Source organism: Monodelphis domestica, chromosome 1 (assembly GCF_027887165.1).
Source record: "Monodelphis domestica isolate mMonDom1 chromosome 1, mMonDom1.pri, whole genome shotgun sequence".
Lineage (NCBI taxonomy): Eukaryota > Metazoa > Chordata > Mammalia > Didelphimorphia > Didelphidae > Monodelphis > Monodelphis domestica.
The window spans coordinates 289,325,225-289,339,374 of NC_077227.1; positions in this window are offsets into that span (position 1 = coordinate 289,325,225).

The window sequence follows — 14,150 nt, forward strand, 5'->3', positions numbered from 1 at the left end:
TGATCTAAATCTAATTTTTCCCATACTCTTTTTCCATCTGAGCAATATTTTAACCAAATTCCAAAGCTCTCAGGTCAAGGAGAAAATATTGCAAGGAGCATCCCCTCACCCCAAAAAACCTCACAATTCAAATATCATGAAATCATGGTCAGCAATAACACAAAATTTAAGTTTCTATCTTAAAGGATCAGATGGCCTAGAGTATGATATTCCAGAGGACAAAGGAGCCAGGACAAATCACTTGCCCAGCAAAACTGAGCATAATCTTTCATGGAAAAATTGAAATAAAGGATTTTCAAACATTCTTGATGAAAAGACCAAAGCTGACAGGAAAACTTGATTCCCAAAAACAAGATTTAAGAGGTATATAAAAAGGGCACAGGAAAGAGAAATCAAAAGACATTCATAAAGTTAAGCTGTTTACATACCTCCTTGGGAAGATGATTCTTATAACTCCTAAGAACTTTTTCATTATTAGGGCAGCCAGAAGACTGAGACAGAGGGCAAGGATGTGAGTTGAATTTTATGGGGAAATATCTTAAAAATAATATTAAGGCATGAGAAAGAGGAATGCATTGGTGCAGTGGCAGAAAGAGGAAGGGAAAAATAAAATGGGGTAAATTATCTCAAATAAAAGAAGCATGAAAGAGCTTTTACAGGGGAATTGGAATTTTTTTCATTGGAATTGGCTCCAATAAGGAAGAACATGCACAATCAACTGGGTATAGAAATATATCTTACTCTACAAGAAAGTAGGAGGGGAAAGGGATATTTGAAAGGGATATCCATTAATTGGCTGAGCAAATTATAGTATATGATTATAATGAAATACAATTGTGTTGTGAGAAATGAAGAGCAAGAGGATCTCAGAAAAAAACCCAGAAAGAGTTACAGAAACTTAAGCAGAGAAAAGCAAAAAGAACCAGGCGAATATTGTACACAGTGACTGCAATACTGTATAATGAAGGCTGAATAACTTAGCTATTCTCAGAAATATAGTGATCCAAAATGACCCTAAAGAACTCACAATAAAGAATTCCATCTGCTTCCAAAGAAAGAACTGATACAAAGCAATTTTTTTTCATTTTCTTAAAATTTTTGTTTAAATTTCCTTCCCCCAAAGTAATGATATGGAAAAAATGTTTTACTTGGTTAAATATGTGAAATCAATTTGCTTACCATGTAAAAAGGGAGAGAGGAAGTGAGAGAGAGAGAATTCAAGACTCACATTTCTTTTTTAAATGTTGGCAGCTTTTTTTCTACATGTAATTGGGGAAAAAATAAATTTAAAAACTTAATTTGGTGATGAAAATAATCTGGAAATGTCATTTAACTACAGTTACATATTTTTACATTTTCTATACCAACTAAAGGTATTAAACATGAAATAGGCTCTGTTAATGTTATAGAGGTCTGACACTCACAGAATGCCTCAGATGGCATTTCTTCATGTGAAGATGCTGAGCTTATTTTTTCTGGGAGAGTTGAATCATATCAAATGGAGTAACATTCTGTAGCTGGATCTTTTGGTTAACTATGTGTTGAAGGGGAAGCAGATGAATTAACAAACTTCTCTCATCATCTTCCTAAACCCTTTTGGTCATTGTCTCATAGGCTGAATTCTTGGGAGATCTGTTGTATTTTATCATTCATAACATTCTGTGAGAGACAATGTTGTAAATAAAGAGACCTTTGTGTGTTCCCCCTTCTGATGCCATGTGGCCCTTTGAAATGAGCCTTAGTCCTTGGCCTAAATATTTGTTCTTTTCCAGTACAGATGACAGGAGTGAAGCGTCATCTATTTTCTAAGTTTTGAAAGGTTCCAAGGGTTCCTCAACATCTTAAAATTTTAGAGTCCAAAAGGCAATTCTTGACATGATATTCTAGACAAGGTTTTACACTCAGTATAGCACTGCTATTTCAAGGAGCAAGTGATGACTTTCTTGAGTTATATTCAAAACTGCAACTCAAAGAAAGATGAAATGAAGACACATGATAGTCATGTCATAGCTAGACATAAACTTGGGAACAATGCTGTGTAGAAACTAAGCTGAATTATGAATCTAATATCCTTTCATGCCCTCCTCCTCAACCTAGTATAGGAGAGAATATGCCTCTAAGATATTAGGGTAAATATTTGGCCAATTTGTTCTTGGTGTATCATTAAAGTAAATATCTCTTTGTAAAAAATAGTTAATGTTAAGTGGTTAAATGGGACTGATATTCTAATCACTGACCCATAAAAAAGAAGGAACAATGGGGGATTGAGTTAAAAGCAGAGATCAAAGACATCTCTAACCCCCTGACATGTCCCTAAGTCTCTGGGGTCACACGTTTTTTTCCTGATTCTGGGAGAAGGTGCAATAGCATACACATTACCTTAAGGAATCTTTTATGTATAGTATCCTGTACAATACAAGGTAAGAAGTCATGGTTTTGGCTTGCAATCTCAAATAAAATATAGTATTATAGATAAGCAAAGATCATGTAGAAATAAAACATATAAAAATAGAGAGCAATATGGCAAGAATCCTTCCTTTCCCATTCATGTAATAGGTCTTTTACTAGATCAGAAAAGTATATTTAGCAGTATTACTATCATCATTTAGTCACCACTAACCTTACCAACTCTATAAAATAAGTGATGGATGATCTCCAACAGACTTTTAACAGACTATCAGAGCATATACAGTACTTTGCTAGGGGAAAAAGCACCTCACTTATGGACCTTCTTCACTGATCAGGTTCAAGTACTTCATATTTATAGTTTAAAAGCTTAAAATGGATTAGTTTATCATAGCACCCCCATCATGACACTGCTGTATGAATTCATATCTAGTGGATATATGCTCAGTGCTCTTTGATTTAAGTACAGGAAGCTTTTATTTTTAAATTTCTACCTACTCACTGTAGTACATCAAACAATCAGTTTGAATATCTTTAGGGTTAAGTGCACTCTTGTAATTTAGAATTAAATAATTTTTATTAAGCACTTTTAGAGAATATCTACATGCTGTACAACTCCACTGATTAAGGATCATGGTGACTGGTAAAACAGCAGCCCCCATGAATTAGGAAAGCATTAGTGAATTTTTTTTCTCTATATTTTCAGTGCATATTCTGTACCCATAGTAACTCAAATGCCTTACACTAAAGTGAAAGTTTGCACCTATTTACTATAATGCAATTCTCTGTGTGTGTGTGTCTCTCTCTCTCCCCACATACACACAAACACACTCACAAATATAGTTTAATATTTAATATGTAATGCATTTGTTTAAGAGTTGTCATGTCAATACATTCTTAAATATATAGAGTTAATTTTATCCCTAGGTTGATGAGGAAAATGGTTGAGCCGGGTCAGTTGGTGGGTGATTAGGAACCCAAGGCAGTTGCCAGACTTGCTTTATTTCTGTTGTATATAGGGGATGCCCATTAGCAGTACATATCAAAGCCCCATTGTCCCACATGAAGCAAGAAAGGATTTTGGTTGCACAATAATTTTTAAATAGCATAGGAAACTGATTTTAAAAATACCGAGTTTCTTATTGAGAGAAAGTCCAATTATATATCTTACTAAATCTGATCATATCCCATTTCTGGACTATAATTAAATCTAGTAAACAAAAAGCAGGCCTTTAACCATTATTGCAACTAGGGACATACATGATGACTCAAGGTCAATTGAACTTGTTTTCTTTGAAGAATCACAAGAGCTCTTAGATCCCCCTTGCTCAGGAGGTTATAATGAATTATTTTGCCAAAAAAAAGGCAAACTGAAGCCAATAAAAACTTAAAAGGAAAATGATTTGTTTACCATCTCCGAAGTGTACTGCATTTTTAATATACTACATTAGAGGTATGAAATATTGGGCCTACAATTCTCCATAGTGAGGCCATACTAGATTAAAATAAAATTGGGAAGTATTTAACAAAATAAAAATACAATAAAACATAAATAAGATTGCTTTTTAAAACTAAGTTAAAAGAATCAACATGGGAATTAGAGGCAACCTAGCTAAAATCTTTCAGCATTCCCCTCCAACTAATGTTAAAAATGCTTTGAATCAAATTTTGGAGCAACAGAGTCATTTTTGTGACCTAAGAAAACTTAAGTTGGTAGCAAATTTTTGTGACATCAAGGGTGGAAGCCTGTCCAGAGTCCCTACACACAGAGCAGTAGCAATTTTGGTAGCTTTCAAAAGCTCTCTCAAAAAATTCATACCTCAAAAATTAGAATTGGGTGAGTGGAAGCTAATGACTGTAACACAACAAGAAACAAACAAAATCAAAATAATGGAAAAATAGAAGAAAAGGTGAAACATTTCATAAGAAAAATAACTCATCTGGAAAATAAACCCAGAAGAGATAATCTAAGAATTAATGGACTACCTAAAAACCATTACCAAGAAAAGAGCTTAGAGGGGGCAGCTGGGTAGCTCAATGGATTGAGAGCCAGAGCTAGAAATGGGAGATCCTAGGTTCAAATCTGGTCTCAGACACTTCCCAGCTGTGTAACCCTGGGCTAGTCACTTAACCCCCATTGTCTAGACCTTACCACTCTTCTGCCTTGGAACCAATACAGTATTGATTCCAAGATGGAAGGTAAGGTGTAAAGGGTGAAAATTATGGTTGAGAATGAAAAAATCTAAATTTAAATGGTCACCAAGGGAAATCCCAAATAATAAAATACCCAAGTCAGCTGACAAATTTTATGGTGATTTAATTACAACAGGAGGAAGAAAATATTAGAGGGAGAGAGAGCGAGGGAGAGAAGGAAAGGAGTTTAACTCAGAACCACTCTGGCTTAGGCTGAGCCAAAGCAGGCATTAAGGTCTTGGAGAGACAAGGCAGGGAAAGGGGTCAGTCCTTATCACTCACATGACTGGTCTGAAAGAAAGCTGTTTGCAGGTCTCCTCCAACAACAAGCTCCAGGATCAAACTGAACTCTAGCCCTCCTCACAGGAAGTCCCAAGAACTCCAGAGGCTGTTCTCTCTCTCACTTCCTGTATCTCACATGTACCAATGGTGGCTCAAGCTTGACTTAGGACCACCCACAAGTCTGTCCTAATTATTTCAACTAAGACCTAGAAAACAAGCCAGATTAGAGCATTATTAGAAAATATAGATAAAAGCAGAGTGAATTATTTTTTCTAGGCAAGGTCAGGTTAGGGAGACTGTTTGCAGACACCAAGGAAAGAATCTAGGCAGGAAAGCATACATATTCAGCATTGGAACTCAAATGAAACCTGCAGCTATATGGTAGAAAAATAAGTTGTATTATTACATGTAATTTGAAATATATGTCTATATATATGTACACATATATGTATATAATTTTTAAAAGAAAGAAAAGGAGTTTGTCCCAGATCCAGCATAAGCAGGTATGAGGCTGTGCAGTGAAACAGGAAGAGGAATGAATTATTAGCACTGTCAATTATAAACTAGAGATAGGTTATAGACTTGACACAGACTAAGGAGGGAACTTATATACAAGATGAACAACTATATATAACACATATGAGCCAAAGAGTATGACATCTAAATACTTAAAAGGGAAGCTAAATTATTTATAGGAAAAATAGACAGTAAAATTATAATAATAAGAAACCTTGGATGACTCCAAAAGCTATGTTTTGAGTCATGATTTCTCTCAATCTCTATTTATACATCTCTAACTTCTTTTTTTAAATAATATTTTATTTGATCGTTTCCAAGCATTATTCATTAAAGACAAAGATCATTTTCTTTTCCTCCCCCCCAAACCCCCATAGCCGATGCTTGATTCCACTGGGTGTCACATGTGTTCTTGATTCGAACCCATTTCCATGTTGTTAATATTTGCATTAGAGTTTCGTTTAGAATCTCTCCTCTGTCATGTCCCCTCAACCTCTGTAGTCAGGCAGTTGCTTTTCCTCGGTGTTTCTATTCCCATAGATTATCCTTTGCTTATGTATAGTGTTTTTTCTCCTAGATCACTGCAGACTGTCCAGGGATATTACACCACTACTAATGGAGAAGTCCATTACGTTCAATTATACCACAGTGTATTAGTCTCTGTGTACAATGTTCTCCTGGTTCTGCTCCTCTTGCCCTGCATCACTTCCTGGAGGTTGTTCCAGTCTCCATGGAATTCCTCCACTTTATTATTCCTTTTAGCACAATAGTATTCCATCACCAACATATACCACAATTTGCTCAGCCATTCTGCAATTGATGGGCATCCCCTCATTTTCCAGTTTTTGGCCACCACAAAGAGCGCAGCTATGAATATTCTTCTACAAGTCTTTTTGTCCATTATCTCTTTGGGGTACAGACCCAGCAGTGCTATGGCTGGATCAAAGGGTAGACATTCTTTTGTCGCCCTTTGGGCATAGTTCCAAATTGCCCTCCAGAATGGTTGGATCAATTCACAACTCCACCAGCAATGAATTAATGTCCTTACTTTGCCACATCCCCTCCAGCATTCATTACTTTCCTATGCTATCATGCTAGCCAGTCTACTTATTGTGAAGTAATACCTCAGAGTTGTTTTGATTTGCATCTCTCTGATTATAAGAGATTTAGAACACTTCTTCATGTGCTTATTAATAGTTTTGATTTCTTTATCTGAGAACTGCCTATCCATGTCCCTTGCCCATTTATCAATTGGAGAATGGCTTGATTTTTTGTACAATTGATTTAGCTCTTTATAAATTTGAGTAATTAAACCTTTGTCAGAGGTTTCTATGAAGATTTTTTCCCAATTTGTTGTTTTCCTTCTGATTTTAGTTACATTGGTTTTGTTTGCACAATAGCTTTTTAATTTGATGTAGTCAAAATTATTTATTTTACATTTTGTGATTCTTTCTATGTCTTGCTTGGTTTTAAAGTCTTTCCCCTCCCAAAGGTCTGACATGTATACTATTCTGTGTTTACCCAATTTACTTATGGTTTCCTTCTTTATGTTTAAGTCATTCACCCATTTTGAATTTATCTTGGTGTAGGGTGTGAGGTGTATTCCTAATCTCTCCCATACTGTCTTCCAATTTTCCCAGCAGTTTTTATCGAATAGTGGATTTTTATCCCAAAAGCTCAGATCTTTGGGTTTATCGTATACTGTCTTGCTGAGGTCTCTTTCCCCCAGTCTATTCCACTGATCTTCCTTTCTGTTTCTTAGCCAGTACCAAATTGTTTTGATGACTGCTGCTTTGTAATAATAGTTTAAGGTCTGGGACTGCAAGGCCCCCATCTTATGTGTTTTTTTAATTATTTCCCTGGATATCCTTGATCTTTTGTTATTCCAAATGAATTTTGTTATGGTTTTTTCTAAATCAGTAAAGAAATATTTTGGGAGTTCAATGGGTATGGCACTAAATGCATAAATAAGTTTGGGTAGGATGGTCATTTTTATTATATTGGCTCATCCTATCCATGAGCAGTTAATGTTTTTCCAATTGTTCAAGTCTAGTTTTAGTTGTGTGGAGAGTGTTTTGTAGTTGTGTTCATATAGTTCCTGTGTTTGTCACAGGAGATAGATTCCTAGGTATTTTATTTTGTCTAAGGTGATTTTGAATGGGATTTCTCTTTCTAGTTTTTGCTGCTGAGCTGTGTTGGAGATATATAGAAAAGCTGATGATTTATGTGGGCTTATTTTGTATCCTGCAACTTTGCTAAAGTTGTTGATTATTTCAATTAGCTTTTTGGTTGAATCTCTAGGATTCTTTAAGTAGACCATCATGTCATCCGCAAAGAGCGATAACTTGGTCTCCTCATTGCCTATTTTGATGCCTTCAATTTCTTTTCCTCATCTAATTGCTACTGCTAGTGTTTCTAGTACAATGTCAAATAGTAGAGGTGATAATGGGCTTCCTTGTTTCACTCCTGATCTTATTGGGAATGCATCTAGTTTATCCCCATTGCAGATGATATTAGCTGATGGTTTTAGATATATACTGTTGATTATTTTTAGGAATGGCCCTTCTATTCCTATGCTTCCTAGTATTTTTAATAGTAATGGGTGTTGTATTTTATCAAAGGCTTTTTCTGCATCTATTGAGATAATCATGTGGTTCTTGTTGGTTTGCTTGTTGATGTGGTCAATTATGTGGATGGTTTTCCTAATATTGAACCAGCCCTGCATCCCTTGTATAAATCCTACTTGATCATGATGGATGACCCTTCTGATCACTTGCTGGAGTCTTTTTGCTAGTATCCTATTTAAGATTTTTGCATCTATATTCATTAGGGAGATTGGTCTATAGTTTTCTTTCTCTGTTTTTGACCTCCCTGGTTTTGGAATCAGTACCATGTTTGTGTCATAAAAGGAGTTTGGTAGAACTCCCTCTTTGCTTATTATGTCAAATAGTTTGTATAGTATTGGGATTAACTGTTCTCTGGATGTTTGATAGAATTCACTGGTGAATCCATCAGGCCCTGGGGATTTTTTCTTAGGAAGTTCTTTGATGGCTTGTTGGATTTCATTTTCTGATATGGGATTATTTAAGAATTCTATTTCCTCTTCTGTTAGTCTAGGCAGTTTGTATTTTTGTATATATTCATCAATATCACCTAAGTTGGTGTATTTATTGCCATATAATTGGGCAAAGTAATTTCTAATGATTGCCTTAATTTCCTCTTCATCGGAGGTGCTGTCCCCCTTTTCATTTTTGATGCTGTTAATTTGCTTTTCTTCCTTCCTTTTTTTTAATTAGATTGACCAGTACTTTGTCTATTTTGTTTGTTTTTTCAAAGTACCAGCTTCTTGTCTTATTTATTAAATCAAAAGTTCTTTCACTTTTGATTTTATTAATTTCTCCCTTAGTTTTTAGGATTTCTAGTTTGGTTTTCTGCTGGGGGGTTTTAATTTGATTGCTTTCGAGTGTTTTTATTTGCATTTCCAATTGATTGATCTCTGCTCTCCCTAGTTTGTTCATATATGCACTCAGGGATATGAATTTACCTCTGATTACCGCTTTGGCTGCATCCCAAAAAGTTTGAAAGGATGTCTTACCATTGTCATTTTCCTCGATAAAATTATTAATTGTTTCTATGATTTCTTCTCTAACTAAAAGATTTTGAAGAATCATATTTTTTAATTTCCAATTAGTTTTTGATTTGGTTTTCCATGTACCTTTACTGATCATATTTTTATTGCCTTGTGATCTGAGAAGGCTGCATTTATTATTTCTGCTTTTCTGCATTTGTGTGCTATGTTTCTGTGACCTATTGTATGGTCAATTTTTGTGAATGTGCCATGTGGTGCTGAGAAGAAGGTGTATTCCTTTTTATCCCTATTTATTTTTCTCCATATGTCTATTAATTCTAATTTTTCTAAGATTTCATTCACTTCTTTCACCTCTTTCTTATTTATTTTTTGGTTTGATTTATCTAAATTTGATAATGGTTGGTTTAAGTCTCCCACTAATATGGTTTTACTGTCTATTTCTCCCTTCAATTCTCCTAGTTTCTCCATTAGAAATTTGGGTGCTATATTATTTGGTGCATACATGTTAATTAGTGATATTTCCTCATTATCTAAAGTCCCTTTTAACAAAATATAATTACGTTCCCTATCCCTTTTGATCAGGTCTATTTTTGCTTTGGCTTGATCAGATATCATGATTACCACTCCTGCCTTCTTTCTGTCAGTTGAGGCCCAGAAGGTCTTACTCCATCCTTTAATTCTGACCTTGTGGGTGTCAACCCGCCTCATGTGTGTTTCTTGAAGACAACATATGGTAGGGTTTTGGATTCTAATCCATTCTGCTATTCTTCTACATTTTATGGGTGAGTTCATCCCATTCACGTTCAAAGTTATGACTGTCATTTGTGGACTCCCTGGCATTTTGATTGCCTTCCCTAATTCTAACATATTCTTCTTCCGCTCTACCTTTTAGTCCAGTGATTTATTTTAAATTGGTCCCCCTTGTCCCATCCCTTGATATGTTTCCCTTTTTAGTCCCTCACTTTTTGTTCCCTCGCCTTCTCCCTCTCTCTTTCCCTTCCCTTTTGTTTTCCCTCTCCCCCTCCCCCCCTTGGTTTTCCCTTCTCCCTACCCTTATTGGGTAAGATAGAATTCAAGATCCCAATGGATATGGATGTTTTTCCCTCTCAGAGTTGATTTCCCTGAGATTAAGGTTTAAGTAAAAATTCTCTTCCTCTCCTTCTTATAGGAGTTTTCTTCCCCTCCCCTTCCCATGTGAATCTTTGTGTGAGAAAGATTATTCTATTTGGTCTTTCTTTTCCTCCTATTTACACATTACATTTTCCCCACGTGTTACTATACATCAATTGATATAAATGTAGTCCTTATAGAAGAGAGTTTGAGTAAAAGAAGAAGATAACATTTTTTCTTTTTCCCTTTCCTTCATATTTACCTTTTCAGGTATCCCATGCTCTTTGATTCTCGATATTGAACTTTCCACAGAGTTCTGGTCTTTTCATTGCAAAAAGTTGGAAATCTTCTATTTTGTTGAATGCCCATACTTTCCCTTGGAAGTATATAGTCAGTTTTGCTGGATAGCTGATTCTTGGTTGAAGACCCAGCTCTCTTGCCTTTCTGAAGATCATGTTCCACACCTTATGATCATTTAGAGTAGAACTTGCAAGGTCTTGTGTGACCCTGATTGGCATTCCTTTATATCTAAATTGTCTTTTTCTGGCTTCTTGTAGGATTTTTTCTTTTGTTTGAGAGTTTTGGAATTTGGCAATTACATTCCTGGGAGTTGTCTTTTGGCAGTTTAGTGTAGAGCATGTTCTGTGAGCTCTGTCAGTGGTTGTATTGCCCCCTTGTTCTAGAATCTCTGGGCAATTTTCTTTGATTATCTCTTGTATTACGATGTCAAGTTTGGTGTTTATTTCTGGCTTTTCTGGAAGTCCAATGATTCTTAAATTATCTCTTCTCCCTCTATTTTTCAAATCTGTCACTTTGTCAGTGAGATATTTTATGTTCTCTTCTAATTTCTTGGTGTTTTGGCTTTGCTTTATTAGTTCTTGCTTTAAAGCCTGGTTTTCTTTTACAGTTTGGTCAAACTGGTTTTGTAGATGCGTGAATTTCTTTTGCATTATTTCCCACTTTTCCTCCCAGAAGGCTTCCATCTTTTTGCTCATTTCAGATTCAAATTCTTCATGGGTTTGTGGAGGGTTTCCATTTCCTTTGGAAGGTATTGGAGCATTTGCTTGTGTTTCCTCTTCTATCTCCTCTGTGTTTTGTATTTTTGCTCCATAAAATGTGTCCAAAGTCGCCCCCTTCTTCTTGTTTCTTTTGGAATTTGGGGGCTTTTGTGCTTCTGTGTAGTTTGCCATCTCTGTCTGAGTGGGGAGGACTAGCTTTTCTTATCTCTGTCTGGCGTTCAGAGGTTTTAGCCCTAGACAGATTGTCCATTCTATGTAGTTGTTATTCTGTCTTCCCGGGGAGCCAGGAATTGCTGATGTGTCCCTGTTACTGCCCTCCTCTCCTCGGCACCCTCCTGGTGCTTCTCCGTTGCCTTACTTCCACGCTCTGAGCCTAGCTTGGCCCTTGTTCCTGTGCCTTAGCCGGTCAGCTGCAGCACTCTGCGGTGGGAGGGGCCGCGGCTTCCTGGAGCTCCAAGGGCTCCTAATGAGATTAGCTTTTCCTGGGTTGAATTTGGTATGCTTTGAAGCAGGGACTTTTTTTATGAGACTCAGATGGAAGGATCCAGCCAGGGGGTTATGAGCTCCCCCCTCTCTCTCTGTTTCCCTGCTGTCTGGGTGCCCCCTCAACTGGGTCAGGTTGTTCTCAGGATGTGGCCTTCAGAATAGCCGGCTCCCGAGGCCCTTTTGCCAGCCCTGAGGGTTGCTGTTGTTCCAGATGACCCTGCTCTCTGAAGGGGAGGGGCCACGGCTTCCCGGAGCTCCGAGGACTTCTCCCAGGGGGTTAAGAGCTTCCCCGTCTCTCTCTGTTTCCCTGCTGTCTGGGTGCCCCCTCGACTGGGTCAGGTTGTTTTCAGGAAGCGGCCTTCAGAATAGCAGGCCGTGGGGCTCTGAGGTTGCCTCTGCTGCCTCGGACTCGGACTCGGTGCTCTGGGTTGGGGGGGATGGGTCCTAGGACCTTTCTTCTGCCTACCCCTTAGGTCCGAGTGGTCTCGGGTTTTGGCTTTTGGGGGGGGGGCTTTACCTTTTGATTCAGGTCCAGGTCCAGGAGGAGGACTCTCGGGGTCTATGTTGTTAATCGTTTTGGATTTCAGTGCCCTAGGAGTATTTGGTTTGAGATCGGTAAGGAAGGGTTTCAGGAGATCTGGACTTTAGCTTTCTCTAAGCCGCCATCTTGACCAGAAGTCTCCGATCTCTAACTTCTTAATGAAATTTTGAGCAATGATTTATTTCCTGGAGAAATCTAAAGCTTAACATTTCTAAAACCTATCTCATTCTTACACCAAAATTCAATTCTATTTCACCTTCCTCTTTTTATTAAGGGTATCTTCAAGATTACCCAAATTCTACCTTCTCTAAGAGAACTTTCTTGGTGCCCCACAGTTCTGGTGCCTTTCTCTAAGATTATCTTCTACTTATACTGTCTATATCTTATTTGTAAAAACAATTTGTTAATTAGTGAAACATCTCCCTCATTTGAATGTGAGCTCCTTGAATTTAGAGATCATGGTTCTTTGCTTTCTTTATATACTCATTTCTTAACAGAGGAAGTTGGACCCTTAATAAATATTGATTGAAGAATGGACTTCCGGTTAAGATGGCGGCTTAGAGAAAGCTAAAGCTCAGATCTCCTGAAAACCCTTCCCGACCGATCTCAAACGATAAGCTCCTAAGGCGCCGAAATTCAAAACGATCAACAGCACAGACCCTGGGAACCCTCCTCCTGGACCTGGACCCGGTTCAAAAGGTACGGCTCCCCTTAAAAGCCAGAACCCGAGATCACTCGGACCTCAGGGGTAGGAGCGCAGAGTCCAAGGCTCCCGGAAGCCGCAGCCCGGCCGGGCTCAGAGAGCAGAACCCTCAGGGCCTTCTACAGTCCCGGTGAAAGTTACTGCCTGGGGCTTCCGCTGCAGAGAGCTGGTCGAAACAACAGCAACCCTCAGGGCGGGCAAGACAGCCTCACGGGCTGGATCCTGCTATCCAAGTCTCAGTGAAAGTCCTTGGCCGGAGCTTGGGAAAGCTGCAGCCCATCCCCCCGCAGGCCGACGAAACAGCCTCACGGCCAGCGATTCTGAAGGCAACTTCCGGAAAGCGAGCCGGGGGGAGAGTGTGGCCTCGTGGTCCGACCCTTCCATTCCAGTTCCAGTGAGGCATATTCAGTTTAACCCAGGGAAAGCTCATAGAACTATCTGCCCAGGACTAAAGCCTCTGAACACCAGAAAGAGGCAAGAAAAACTAATCCTCCACATTCAGAAATGGCAAACTCCACAGAACCACAGAAGCCCCAAAATACCAAGAAAAATAAGAAGAAAGGGGAAACTTTGGACACATTCTATGGAGCCAAAATACAAAATACAGAGCAGACAGAAGATAATATAAAAGAAAATGCTCCAAAACCTTCCAAAGGAAATGGAAACTCTCCACAAACCTATGAAGAATTTGAATCAGAAATGACCAAAAAGATGGAAGCCTTCTGGGAGGAAAAGTTGGAAATAATGCAAAAGAAATTCACGCATCTACAAAACCAGTTTGACCAAACTGTAAAAGAAAACCAGGCTTTAAAGGCCAGAATCAGGCAGCTAGAAGACAACGATCGTGTAAAAGAGAAAGAATCAATAAAGCAAAGCCAAAATACCAAGAAATTAGAAGAGAACATAAAATATCTCACCGACAAGGTGATAGATCTGGAAAATAGGGGGAGAAGGGATAATTTAAGAATAATTGGACTCCCAGATAAGCCAGAAATAAACACCAAACTGGACATGGTGATACAAGATATAATCAAAGAAAATTGCCCAGAGATTCTAGAACAAGGGGGCAATACAGCCACTGACAGAGCTCACAGAACACCTTCTACACTAAACCCCCAAAAGACAACTCCCAGGAATGTAATTGCCAAATTCCAAAGCTATCAAACAAAAGAAAAAATCCTACAAGAAGCCAGAAAAAGACAATTTAGATATAAAGGAATGCCAATCAGGGTCACCCAAGACCTTGCAAGTTCTACTCTGAATGATCGTAAGGCATGGAACATGATCTTCAGAAAGGCAAGAGAG